Source organism: Protopterus annectens, chromosome 13.part0 (assembly GCF_019279795.1).
Source record: "Protopterus annectens isolate FY-2018-M chromosome 13.part0, PAN1.0, whole genome shotgun sequence".
In the NCBI taxonomy this organism is placed as follows: domain Eukaryota; kingdom Metazoa; phylum Chordata; order Ceratodontiformes; family Protopteridae; genus Protopterus; species Protopterus annectens.
The window spans coordinates 674,922,943-674,936,239 of NC_056747.1; positions in this window are offsets into that span (position 1 = coordinate 674,922,943).

The following is a 13,297-nucleotide window of genomic DNA, read 5'->3' on the forward strand; positions in this document are numbered from 1 at the left end:
GGCAATGACCATAAAATTATGTTTTCAGTTATTGAGAGAATTATTCCTGATGAGAGAGGTGGTGATATAAGGAACCATACAGAGACCTCTGAAACTAGGTGGATTATCAGATTAAGACCTAATAAAGGAAAGGGCCTTAATGATAGAATACCCTTGAAACCAGTTCTGAAGAATAGGAGGTTGTTTAAATGAAATTAAATTATTTTAATGAAAGACAGAGAAACATATTAAATATATATTTTAATTATTTTTAACTAGTGCATTTTATGTTACAATGTTTATTGCGTATCTATACTTGAAATGTTTTTCTAGTATGACTTTGTACATATTGCAGAATGTACTAATTACTTCAAGCATTAATTGGTTTGATTTGATTGGTTTGAATACTGTTTAAATATAGTTGGGTAGGAAGTGTTTGTTTGAAGGTCTGAAGAAGTGATACGTGTATTATGAAAGCTCTTACCTGAGTGAATAAATTTACCTTGGATTTTACCTACGTTTTATTTATTCTTGGACTGTGTTTAAACTGGGACATTCTGTACCTTGGTTACTTCACCATTTCTTTGTGGAGTTTTATGACTTTATTGTACCTTGGTGGAGTATTTATCCTAGCTGTTTCCTGTCTAGTGTTGTCTATGGATGATATTTGTGCTGTGGCTACTTGGGCATCTCCTCACACCTTTGTTACTCTTTACAAGTTAGATGTGGTATCTAGAGGCAGGTCTTCCTTTGGTTCCACAATGCTCAGGAGTATTTTCCACTGAGCCTCCCAGAACTTAGGTGCTGGGGACGCTGTCCCACAGGTAAGAATGTAGGCGAGATTGGGCTACATAACATAAAGAAGTTATGTACTCTCACCATAACGTTCGATGTATGTAGTCCATCTCGCCTCACATTCTTACTTACCCCCCCACCTTCCCCCGTTCTGGAGGATCTGGAGGTTAGGCCTGGTTTCAGACTTCCCTTCATTCTTGGTTTGTTCTTCCTTCCTTAGGTGGTGTTATGCATGGAGAGTGAGTGCTGCTGCTCGCAGCAAACTAGATCTGGGGATAGAGAACTGTGCAGCATGGGATACCATCTTAGCCCAGCCAATAGAAAGACTTCGAGCTAAAGTATGGCCGAGTCAGAGACTACATTTGGCTCTGAACCCACTGGTAAGAATGTTAGGCGAGATGGACTACATACATTGAACATTATGGTGAGTACATAACTTCTTGTTCTCATCCAACTACCGTTTCTCTCAGACCAATGGATACCCTTAGGCCTAGAAGCAAGGCTACTCCAAGGAAATGTACTTCTAGCCACCATTTTTCTCCTGCTCCACCATCCCAAGCTCAAATGCTTAAAATGGTGGTGGATCTTATCTCCCTTATCAGAGGTAGTCAGGCCACAACTTCTAAAAGGAAAAGAGACCCTTCTCCTAAAATACTGACAGAACAGGATTCTGAGGAATCTGATTATTCAGATTTTGAATAACAGCGAACTCTGACTGCTTGAGGATTCAGATGCAGAGGACTCCATTCCTTCTGCCACCCCACCAGAAGATCTTTCCTTTGGGGAAACCCCTTCACACCCTCAGGGAGCATTTCCACTGGGAATCCCAGGACTTCCCTCGGACTAAGAAAAGACTAAGTTTCTAGACCTGCCCCAGCACAGACCCTTGGCTATCCCCCCATCTTAGAGGTGGTGGATGATGTCTTCCATGAATCCAGCTTACCTCCTGATGCCTTCCCACCTGCTCCCAGTAAACCTGACTGGCATTACAGGGTATGGGATTCTCACAAACACATGTACAGAAATCCGGCTGCAGACCCAGAGGTCATTACACAGGGACCAAAAGGAGCTAAGGCTAGTTCTGCAAAGAATCTTATTCCTTCTGACAAGGATTCCAGAGCTCTGGACAAATGGGGTAAAAAAAAGTGTACACCTCTGCAACCTTAGCTATCAGAGCACTCAACTGTAAGTTCCACATGTTAAAATATGAACAACATACTTTGGAACTATTGAAGCAAAAGATTTCAACCTTTCCTGACTGTGCCAATTTGAAAGAGCAGATTTACTGCACTCTACTTGTCAAGTGGCAAAACACTCATTACACTGTGGATATGATGCCCTAGAAGCCTCAAACAGGTCAGCAGTGTCAGGATCTGTCATTAGGAGACATGCATAGTAGAAGAAACATCCTCTCCCTGATCATGTCCAATCTAAATTAATTGATGCACCCTTGGATAAGGACCACTTGTTTGGAGTAAAAGCACAAGAGGTGCTTAAAAAGATGGAAGACAAAGCAAAATCTATGCAAACAGTAAAAGATTTCTTTCAGGTACAACCTCCTAGGTTCACCAGGAATTTTACCTCTAAACACTGATCCTTTCCTGCACCTAGCAGATGGGGTCAAGGTAAGCCCTGTGGGGACAGACCCCCCCCCCCCCAGGCTCCTATCCCAGGGACAGCAAAGAACCACAGTGGACTGCTTCTGCTACAAAGGCAGGGAGTTCCAAGCCATCCGTCTATGGCAAACACACTCAATGACCCCCCTGCCCTCTTGTCACTCACGAAAAATTAGGACCAATGGGTCTTAAAGATCATTTTTCAGGGATACAAATTCTCCTTCGATGAACCCCCATTCCAAGATGGTACCCAGACTTGCCTCCAAATCAGTGGGCAGAGGCACTGAAACAAGTCCAAACTGTGATATCCCAAGGGGCAGTAGAACCTGTCCCCTCAGATCAAAAAGGCAAAGACTTTTATTCCAGACTATTCCTTCTTCCCAGAAGAGGGCATCTGGTGCCCCCGTCCTGGATCTATCCATTCTGAACACCTCCCTGGTGGTCTCCAAATTCAGAATGCTAACTTTGCAGCAGCTACTGCCTATGCTGACTAAAAATGTCTGGTTAGTTACCCTAGATCTAAAAGATGCCTACCTCTACATCCCCATAAGGGAATCCTGCAGGAAATTCCTTTGCTTCAGAGCAGGCTCACAACACTTTCAGTTCTCTGCGCTACCCATTGGTGTATCTACTGCTCCCAGGGTATTCACCAAATGCTTAACCCTGGCCATAGCTTTTTGCAGACAGAAAAATATACATATTTACCCTTATCTGGACGATTGCCTCATTCAGGCAGAGTGCAAAGAGAAGCTTCTCAAGGACCTCCTCTTTGTCAAAACTCTCCTAACCTCCTTAGGGTACACCATCGAGTAAAAATCAAAGAAAACATCCTCATCATCATTTTCTTTGGAGCACGTTTGGACACAGCATCCCAAATGGCCTTCCTACCCCAGAAAAGCAGAGCTACCTGCCTCTGTACTTTACTCAGCTGGCTTCCAGAAGTCACCTCACTGTGAGGAAGTTCCTGCAAGCCTTGGGGTACATGGCATCTTGCATCCTTCTAATTCCTCTGGCCAGGCTTCACATGAGAAAACTTCAGTGGTATCTAAAGAACCTTTGGCGTCGGCACTCTCAACCTCAAGAGAACTCTCTCCCTCTGATCCCCTGTATAAGGGCTGAGTCTGTCTGGTGGACAGGAGCCTGTGCCAAGAACAAGGGGTCTTCCCTTCACTCTACACCTTACCGGGCAGACCATTACCACTAATGCCTCAGACATTGCTTGGGGCGCTCACCTAGAAGGCTGGTGCACCCAAGGACTTTGGGATGTCCAGCACCTTCCCTTACACATCAACCAGAAGTGAATGATGGCAGTACAAAAGGCTATGACATCCTTCAAACCTCATCTCAAGCCAGGAGTTCTCCTTATCAAAACAGACAATGCCACAGTAATGTGGTGCATCAACAAACAGGGAGGGACCCAATCTTACCCTTTGTGCAGGCTAGCCATAAACCTGTGGCTGACTGCTCTTCCATGGGATTACACCTAATAGCTCAATACCCACCAGGGATCAGCAACACCCTGGCAGACCACTTAAGCAGGAACTTACTGGACCCCCAAGAATGGCAGCTCCACAGAAAAATCTTTTTACAGATCACTCAGGAGTGGGGGACTCCGGAGGTGGATCTCTTTGTTTCACATCTCAACCATCAGCTGAAAAAAATTCTGTACTAAGGAGTATCACCACCTAGCATGGAAGGTAGATGCCTTGACCTTCCCCTGGAACACCCTCTTTGTATATACACTCCCTCCTCTGCCACTTATTCCCAAGGAATTGATCAAAATAAGGGAGGAGAGAACAAAAGCCATCCTCATTGCTGCAGACTTGCCCAGACAACAGTGGTACCCCTTACTTACCCAGCCTGACATTTCAGCCTCCTAGGCAGCTTCCTCTGATCTCAGACCTCCTGTTTCAGGTGGGGGGGGGGATGCTGTACCGAGACCTGCAGATTCTCAAGCTATCAGCATGGCTAATACTCTAAAGGCAAACACGGGGCCCCAGTAGAGTTGAGCAAACATGTTCTAGACATTATCACAGATGCCAGAAAGCCAAGCACCAGAAAATCATATGCAGGAAAATGGAAAAGATTCTGCTCCTGGAGCCAGTCCAGAGGGGGCAATACCTCACAACCTTCCATCGCTCTTATCCTGGACTACCTAGTGGAGCTACTTAATAGTGGCCTCCTTTTCTATTAAAATCCACGCCTCAACAATTTCAGCTCATTTTGACACAGATCAGCCCCTGTTCTCCCATCTTTTTGATCAAACAATTCCTCAGAGGGGCTTCTAATATCAGACCTCCCAGAAGGCCACCCACACCAGCTTGGGACCTGAATTATGTTTTGGAAAAACTAACTTTACCACCCTTTGAGCCTGCTGCTTCAGCAGAACTAAGATACCTCTCCTTGAAGACTGCCTTTCTCCTAGCTATCACCTCAGCTAGAAGGGTTTTAGAACTTCAGGCACTGATGGCCATTGAGCCCGTCATCATTTTCCATTCAGACAGGGTTTCCCTGAGGACTAATCCCTCCTTTATACCTAACTTGGTATCTAATGTGAGTCTCAACCAGGCCATGCAACTTACCCACCTTCTTTCTTAACCCTCAAAACAAGGGGGGCAGAATTTTGTACTGACTAGATATCCACAGACAGCTTTGATACTATCTGGACTGTACTAAAACTTTCAGGAAAAGCAGACTGTCAGCTGTGCCCCAGGAGCAGAGGGGATGCCCATTTCCAAGCAAACTATTTCCAAGTGGATATCACACTGTTTCCATTTCTGCTACAGATTACATGGGAAACCCCCCTAAAACTATTTGAACCCATTCCACTAGGGCAGCCTCCACTTCACCAGCATTCCTCAGAGGAGTTCCCACCAAGGGACATCCTGGAAGCTGCCACCTGGACTTCTGTCCATAGCTTTACCAAGCATTACCACCTATCTCTGTTTTCTAAGTCTAGTGCAGGGTTTGCCTCTGCAGTGCTGCAAGGATTGCTGACCCAGGCCTAGGGCTCTTACTAATCCTACCACCCCTCTCCTCAGCTTTGAGAATCCTCCCACAGGTGATGACTGCAACAGTGAAACACGAAGAACATACTGTTGCAGTCCTGGTTTCCCTATCTCCTTCCCCCTTATATCTTCTTAATTTAGGGTGACACAAGCATCTCTAGGTGGTTTTTGGCCACCAGGACCACTTTACCATATTACTTGGGCTTCTGACTGGTTACGGCAAGAAAAACTGATGTAATGGTGTTGGCTGCCTTGCTTTATAGCACTGACGACCTAACATCAGTCATCAAGTGACAGCAGCTTACACAGAAAAACCATGACTCTGGTATTCGGGCCGGCCGAGGGCTACCACAGCAGGGATAACCCACAGGTGATGACTGCAACAGTGAATACACTTGAACATCTACATTTATGGTTGGTGTACACAACTGTACTTTCTATTCCTAAACTTCCCACCTTACTTGTCACAAAAATAAGGAATATCAGTCACTCTCCTCACACCCCCCCTTGCATTCAGCTGCATCCCCTACTATACAGCTTCACCCCCTCTGCACAACTACTTACAATACCCCTTTCTACTTCAAGGTTGTCAGCAAATCTAAAATTGAGAAACTCCTAGTGAAGTCTGATTGCCCCCATCAACCATTCTTCCATACCATTCACCCCAAATTGCTATGCAAATCCCTAACCTTTATCTTTACCCTAACCCTCACTACTGGTATTCTGCCTCGCAGCTTTAAACATGCCCTTGTTATAAAACTTTGTATGGTTGGGTTCTAATAAAACCAGTGTGCCTGTTGCTAGCTCAACTAATGAAGATGGATTGGTTGTTAATGAAAAGGAAAGAAACGTCTCTGTCAATGCAACTTCGCAAAGTGAAGGAGCTAAAGCTGCACCTGTTAATTGTAGCCAGAAGCAAGTGTCTACCTCTACTTTATATCTTGAAAGGAGGTGCCAGATGGTAAAATTCAAAATAGCAACATTGTTGCATCATCTTTGGTTTTTCCAGCATTATCTGTTTCAGTGAAATTACTGTGTGTGCATCTACAAGAGGGTGCTCTGAGCAGAGAACAGAAAAGATGTAAGGTTTCAACAGAAATGGATCTACCAGTGAGGAGCAGGATGATTTGTAATTGTTAATCTTTCTTCAGTTGCCCTCACTGAGCAGCAAATTTCCATATTAAACAAAGGATTGTCCTTTATTCCAGCAATAGCTTCTGAGATTAGTGATATTTTAAATTTAAGATTATTCAGTAGGAATGTAATGCTTAAGCTGCTGTATCCACCATTAGCCGATGCTGAAACATTTTCTTTAAAAAAAAAAAAAAAAAAAAAAAAAGTTCCACAGCTACATCCCTCTTTAGAGGCTTGTCTAAAAATATGTGAAAATGAGGTGATAAGGAACTGAGTAGTGGGCATACGCAGAGGTTTTATAACCTGACACAAGGTGAGTGGCAGGCATTGAAAGAACTTCAGGAGAATTCAAATATATTTATTCATCCTGCAGGATATGGATAGTTACATAGATATGATGGAAGCTATGCCTGATGACCATCTGACTTATGTGAAAATTGAGGACTGACATTAAAGTAAGCACATGCATGACAATTGATATGATTTATTAATGGTGAGAATGTTGACTTGTGAGCTATACAATTTTTTAGTTGTAACTAATCCATTGATTCCTGCTATTCATGGGCTACCAAAGATTCATAAGTGCAAGAAAAATCCACTGATGCAACCAACTGTATCAGGTCATGGATGGTTAACCGAGCCTCCATCTATTTATGGGGAGCATAAGCTGAAACCTGCTGTTGAGATGGTGCCCAAGGTACTTGGATACCAAATATTTTCTCTGAATTTTGTGGAATGTGTTGAGAGTCTCTGATGATCATCGTGTTTCACTGTTGCAGTCATGACTGTAGGGTTCTCCCCTGCCGGCAGGCAGCCCTCGGTCGGCCAGAATCCCAAAGTCTGGGTCCGGCGTCTGCTGTTCAGCCATGCTCCCTGACGTCAGAGCGCCAGGAGTACAAAGCTGACAGCCGACGCCATCTTCTCCAGTCTTTCTTGCCGTGCGGTGATAGCAGTTCGCATTTGCCAGTCGGCGGACTCCTGACGAATTTTACTGATATACTTCGGTCCGAAGACTGACTTCTCCACTCAAAGCTAAGTACCCCGTTGGGGAAACTTTTTTTCTTGCTCCAGTCCGATGTCAGAAAAAGTTAATAATTGTATTTCATGTGGGAAGCAAATACCTCATAAGGATTTTCATTCTTACTGTATTCCTTGCTTGAGCCCTGACCACGACGTAGCTAGTTGTCGGTTTTGTGCTAGATTCAATCAACGTACAATTAAGCGAAGGTACGATTTTGCTTTTCATTACTTCGGTAGGCGCTTTAACTACAAAATGTCGTCGGATACGGTCCCGGCTACCGGAGTTCATAAACATCGCAAGGGTAAAGACAGGCCTCCGAGGTCCAAATCTGATGATAACGCATAAGCGGAGCCAGCTTCAGGTTCGGCCGTCGTCAGTGAGGCACTTTTGCAGCCCCTTTCGTTGGCCATTTCAGAACTGATGGCCGAAACGGACTCTCATGAGGAGCCAACCAGGCCTTTAAATATTTCTGTTGGAGGACCTTCGGACAACGCTCCTTCGGATGGGTCCGGAGCCGCTGTGCAGGTACCGGCTTCCGAAGGGGTTTTCAGGCCTACTCAGCTACTAATAAAGGCAAAGACAAAGGCAAAGACTCCTTCAAAATCAAAGACTTCTACACAGGCTTCTTCTGAACCAGCTCCCAAGTCACAGAAGCAGTTACTCAAGATGGCGGAGGATTTGCTTACTATGATTAGGGGTTCTCATCCCCCTCCAGACAAAAGGCCAAGGCAGGATATTTCTTATGATTCCTCTGATCAGGCTTCTGTTTCCTCAGTTTCTTCTTCTGATCAGGAATATTCTTTCTCTCCTTATGAGGATTCTGATGCTGAAGAATCTATTCCTTCAGCTTCTCCCCCCGAGAATTTCTCTTTTGGGGAAACTTTGCATGAAATGAGGGAACATTTCCACTGGGAAGGACAGGAGTATTCGGAATCCAAGAAAAGGCTAAGGGAATTTCTTCTTCTTCCCCAACATAGACCCCTGGCTATCCCTGCTGTTTTGAATATTGTGGCTGATGCCTTTTCGGAGGCTAACTTAACCCCTGACTCTTTTCCTCCTGCTCCTGTGAAACCTGATAGATATTACAGGGTTCCTGATTCCCATCAGTTTTTATACAAGAACCCTTCTGCTGACCCTAAAACCATTTCCCAGGGTCCTAAGGGAGCTAAGGCCGCTTCTGCCAAAAATCCTACTCCTACTGAAAAGGATTCTCGATCCTTAGAAAGATGGGGCAAAAAAGTGTACACTTCTGCTACTTTGTCCATTAGGGCTTTAAACTGTCAGTTTCATATGTTTAAATACCAGCAATTTCTATTGTCTGTCTTAAAACAAAAGCTTACTTCCATTTCTGCCTGTGCAGAGGATAAGGAATTACATGATTTATTGCATGCCACTGAACAGGTTGGGAAGCATGGTTTACACTGTGGATTTGATGCCTTGGAGGCTTCTTGTAGGGCTGCGGCCTCTGGCACAGTCATTAGGAGGCATGCATGGCTAAAGGAACAAAATTTACCTGAACAGGTAAAGGCAAAATTATTGGATGCTCCTGTTCAGCCTACTGTTTTGTTTGGATCAAAAGCTGAAGAGGTGATTAAAAAGATGGAGGATAAGGTGAAATCAATGCAAACAGTTAAAGATTTCTTACAAGTACAGCCTCCTAGATTTAGCAGGAATTGGCCTTCGAAAAATTGGTCCTTTCCCACTTCAGACAGGCCTCAGAGGGGTAGATATAGATGTTCCAGAGGGAGGCCTCAATCACAAGCTGCTTATAGACCAAGACAGTGGACTGCTTCCACCCTTAGGGGAGGAGAGGACAGGTCACAATCTCAAAGGAAACAAACTCAATGACTCCCTCTGTGGGGCTACAGGAATTTCTTCCCTGGAAGCCCCTCTCGGAGGAAAACTCTCTCTCTTTAATCAAAATTGGACTCAAATAACCCAAGACAAATGGGTTTTGGATGTGGTTTTAAGAGGTTACAAATTCCATTTTCATACCTTGCCAAGGCCAAGCGGATGGCCAGACCTTCCAAAACATCACTGGATGGAGGCCTTAAACCAGGTGGAAGCTCTTTTGGCTATGAATGCCATAGAACTGGTTCCTCTTTCAGAGAGGGGAAAAGGGTTTTATTCAAGGCTCTTTCTAGTCCCAAGGAAGCAAAACTCATGGAGACCCATTCTGGATCTGTCGGTCTTGAACACCTTTCTAGAGATTCCAAAATTCAAGATGCTTACTCTACAGCAGCTACTTCCAATGCTGTCCAAAAATGCATGGATGGTGACTTTGGATTTAAAGGAGGCATATTTACACATTCCCATCAGGCAGGATCACAGAAAATACCTCAGGTTCATAGCCAGATAGAGGCACTTTCAATTCTCTGCGCTGCCCTTTGGATTATATACTGCGCCCAGGGTCTTCACCAAATGCCTGGCTCCAGTAGTAGCTTACTGCAGACTCAAGGGAATTCAAATTTACCCTTATCTGGACGATTGTCTAATTCAGGCAGACAGCAAGGATGTCTTACTCCAGCATCTAGAATTTGTACAGAACCTCCTCAAGTTCCTGGGATTCTCTGTAAACATAAAGTCCAATTTGACACCATCACAACAAATAACTTTTCTGGGTGCTCTTCTAAACACCACAACCCAGATGGCATTTCTGACATCCGAAAAACAATTACAGCTGGCTTCAACTTTCAAAACCTTGGCAACTTTAACTCAGCTATTTGCAAGGAAATTCCTGCAGGCTTTGGGTTACATGGCCTCCTGCATCCTTCTCGTACCATATGCAAGACTACACATGAGGAAAATACAGTGGTACCTAAAAAGTGTATGGTCTCAGCATTGCCACAGTATAGACATACTGATCTCCGTCCTTCCTTGCCTTCAAAAGTTATTTCTTTGGTGGTCCAGGGCATGTGCTCTAAACAAAGGGAAACCCTTCCGTCTGCCTCCTGCCACTCAGATTCTAACCACGGACGCCTCGGATTATGCTTGGGGAGCCCATTTTCAGGGCAACTGTCTGCAGGGCCTTTGGACAAAGGATCAGAAGCACCTGCATATCAATTTAAAGGAAATGTTAGCCATTCAGAAAGCTCTATTGGCCTTCAGGAATCTTTTACAACCAGGACAACTACTAATATGGACAGACAACACCACAGTTATGTGGTACATAAACAAGCAAGGGGGATCTCATTCCTACCCCCTTTGCAGACTAGCCATGGATCTATGGAACACAGCTCTAGCTTGCAATCTGGATCTTCAAGCTCAGTTTCTACCAAGGAAACAATACTTCCTGGCAGTCTGAGCAGAAACCTTTCGGATCCACACGAGTGGATGCCGGACACCAAAATATTCAGGATGATAGCAGTCTGGGGATGTCCTCACATAGACCTCTTTGTATCCCATCTCAATCATCAACTACAGAATTTTTGCACCAGGACTTTCCACAGAGAAGCTTGGAAAGTGGATGCCCTGTCATTCAGTTGGAGGAACCTCTCGGGATATGCCTTTCCGCCTCTTCCTCTTCTTCCACGGGTCTTATTGAAGATAAAACAGGACAAGCCCAAGATGATAATCTTGCTGGCTCCAAATTGGCCTCGGCAGTTTTGGTATCCTACTCTAAAAAAACTATGTCTGGAGCCCCCTTGGGTTTTACCTCAGTCTCTGAACCTTCTGTCCCAACATCAGGGTCAGGTTCTACACTCTCATGTCAGAACTCTCAGCCTGGCGGCCTGGTTAATCCAGGGCCTTTGATTTCTTCTTTCCTACCCAAGCAGGTTATGGATGTCATTTTAGAAGCCAGACGTCCTAGCACTAGAAAATCTTATGCAGGAAAATGGAAAAGATTTTGTTCCTGGATGCAGGCTCAGGATTCTGATCCTCTTCTTCCTAACATTACCTTAATTTTACTTTACTTAACAGATCTCTTACATAAGGGTCTCTCTTTCTCTTCCATTAAGATACATGCCTCTGCTATTTTTGCTCATTATAATACAGACCCTCCCATCTTTTCCCACCAGCTCATGAGACAGTTTCTCAGAGGAGCTAAGAACTTAAGACCTCCTAGATCTCCTCCCATTCCTGCTTGGGATCTCAACTATGTTCTGGAAAAACTAACCTTGCCTCCTTTTGAGCCTGCTGCCTCTTCTGACATCAAGTTTTTTTCTTGGAAAACAGCAATCTTGTTAGCCCTAACCTCTGCCAGGAGAGTTTCAGAGTTACAAGCTCTTATGGCTGTGGAACCTTATATTATTTTTCATCAAGACAGGGTATCTTTGAGGACTAATCCTACCTTCATGCCTAAGGTGGTTTCCAAAGTGGCTTTAAATCAAACTATCCACTTGCCAACCTTTTTCCCCACTCCTCAAAATAAAGGGAAAGGATCTTACATTCCTTGGATGTACACAGACAACTACGTTTTTACCTGGACAGAACCAAGGACATCAGAAAATTAGAACAATTGTTTGTTTCTTATGCTTCAAGTTCCCAAGGTAAAGCCATTTCAAAACAGACCATTTCTAAATGGATTGCTCATGGAATCAGATTTTGTTATTCACACCATGGAAAGCAAATCCCAGGGAGTATACGGACTCATTCCACCAGAGCTGCTGCCACTTCTGCGGCCTTCCTCAGGGGAGTTCCTACCAAAGACATTTTGGAAGCTGCAACTTGGAGTTCAGTGCATACTTTTTCTAAGCACTACAATCTACCTCTCTACTGTAAGTCTAGGGCAGGCTTTGCCTCTGCAGTCTTGCAGGGCCTTTTAGCCGCCCCTTCTTCTTTATGACCACCTCCCTTTCTTTCAGCTTTGGGATTCTACCCTACAGGTATGACTGCAACAGTGAAACACGATGAACATAGTACAGTTGTGTACACCTACCATAAATGTAGATGTTCGAGTGTCTTCAATGTTGCAGTCTGGGTTTCCCTCCCTCCTGTCCCCTCTTATTTTTACTTTTCACCATTCTTCTGAGGTGTATTTGCAAAGGTTTTGGGACCTTTTTCATTTTGGGACACCTGACATCTGGGGCAAGAAAAACTGGAGAAGATGGCGTCGGCTGTCAGCTTTGTACTCCTGGCGCTCTGACGTCAGGGAGCATGGCTGAACAGCCGGCCTTGACCCAGACTTTGGGATTCTGGCCGACCGAGGGCTGCCTGCTGGCAGGGGAGAACCCTACAGTCATGACTGCAACAGTGAAGACACTCGAACATCTACATTTATGGTTGGTGTACACAACTGTACTTTGTTTTGCTGATTTGTATTTAGTTTAGATGTTTGTACACTCTTTACAGTAATTCCAAATGAATTCAGTATCAAGTCTGTTAAAGATTTTTTAAGGATAGTCTATGATGAACAAATTACTCTTATTGCCATGCTATTAGAATATATTCTTGAGAGTAATGTTTATTTGTAATGTGTTTTATTTGCAGACGCTAGGGATTGCAGTGGGGACACACTGTGCCAATAGTTATGCCATACTCGTGATGGCTAACTGGAAATCAAAACATGTTCTAAGCAGTCATGAATATATTGCTCATGTGAGGTTTTAGAAATGTTTTGTGAATATTTTTATGTTTGATGGAAGTATCAAATTGTTAGAATGCTTTAAGTATACAGAAAGATAACAGCTCTTGATTTAAAATTACTATGAAATACTCAAGACGGAGCATTGACTTCCTGAATATTTGCATTAGTATTAGTGAGGAAGGTTTAATGGAAACCTCCCTTTTTAGGAAAGTGTGTC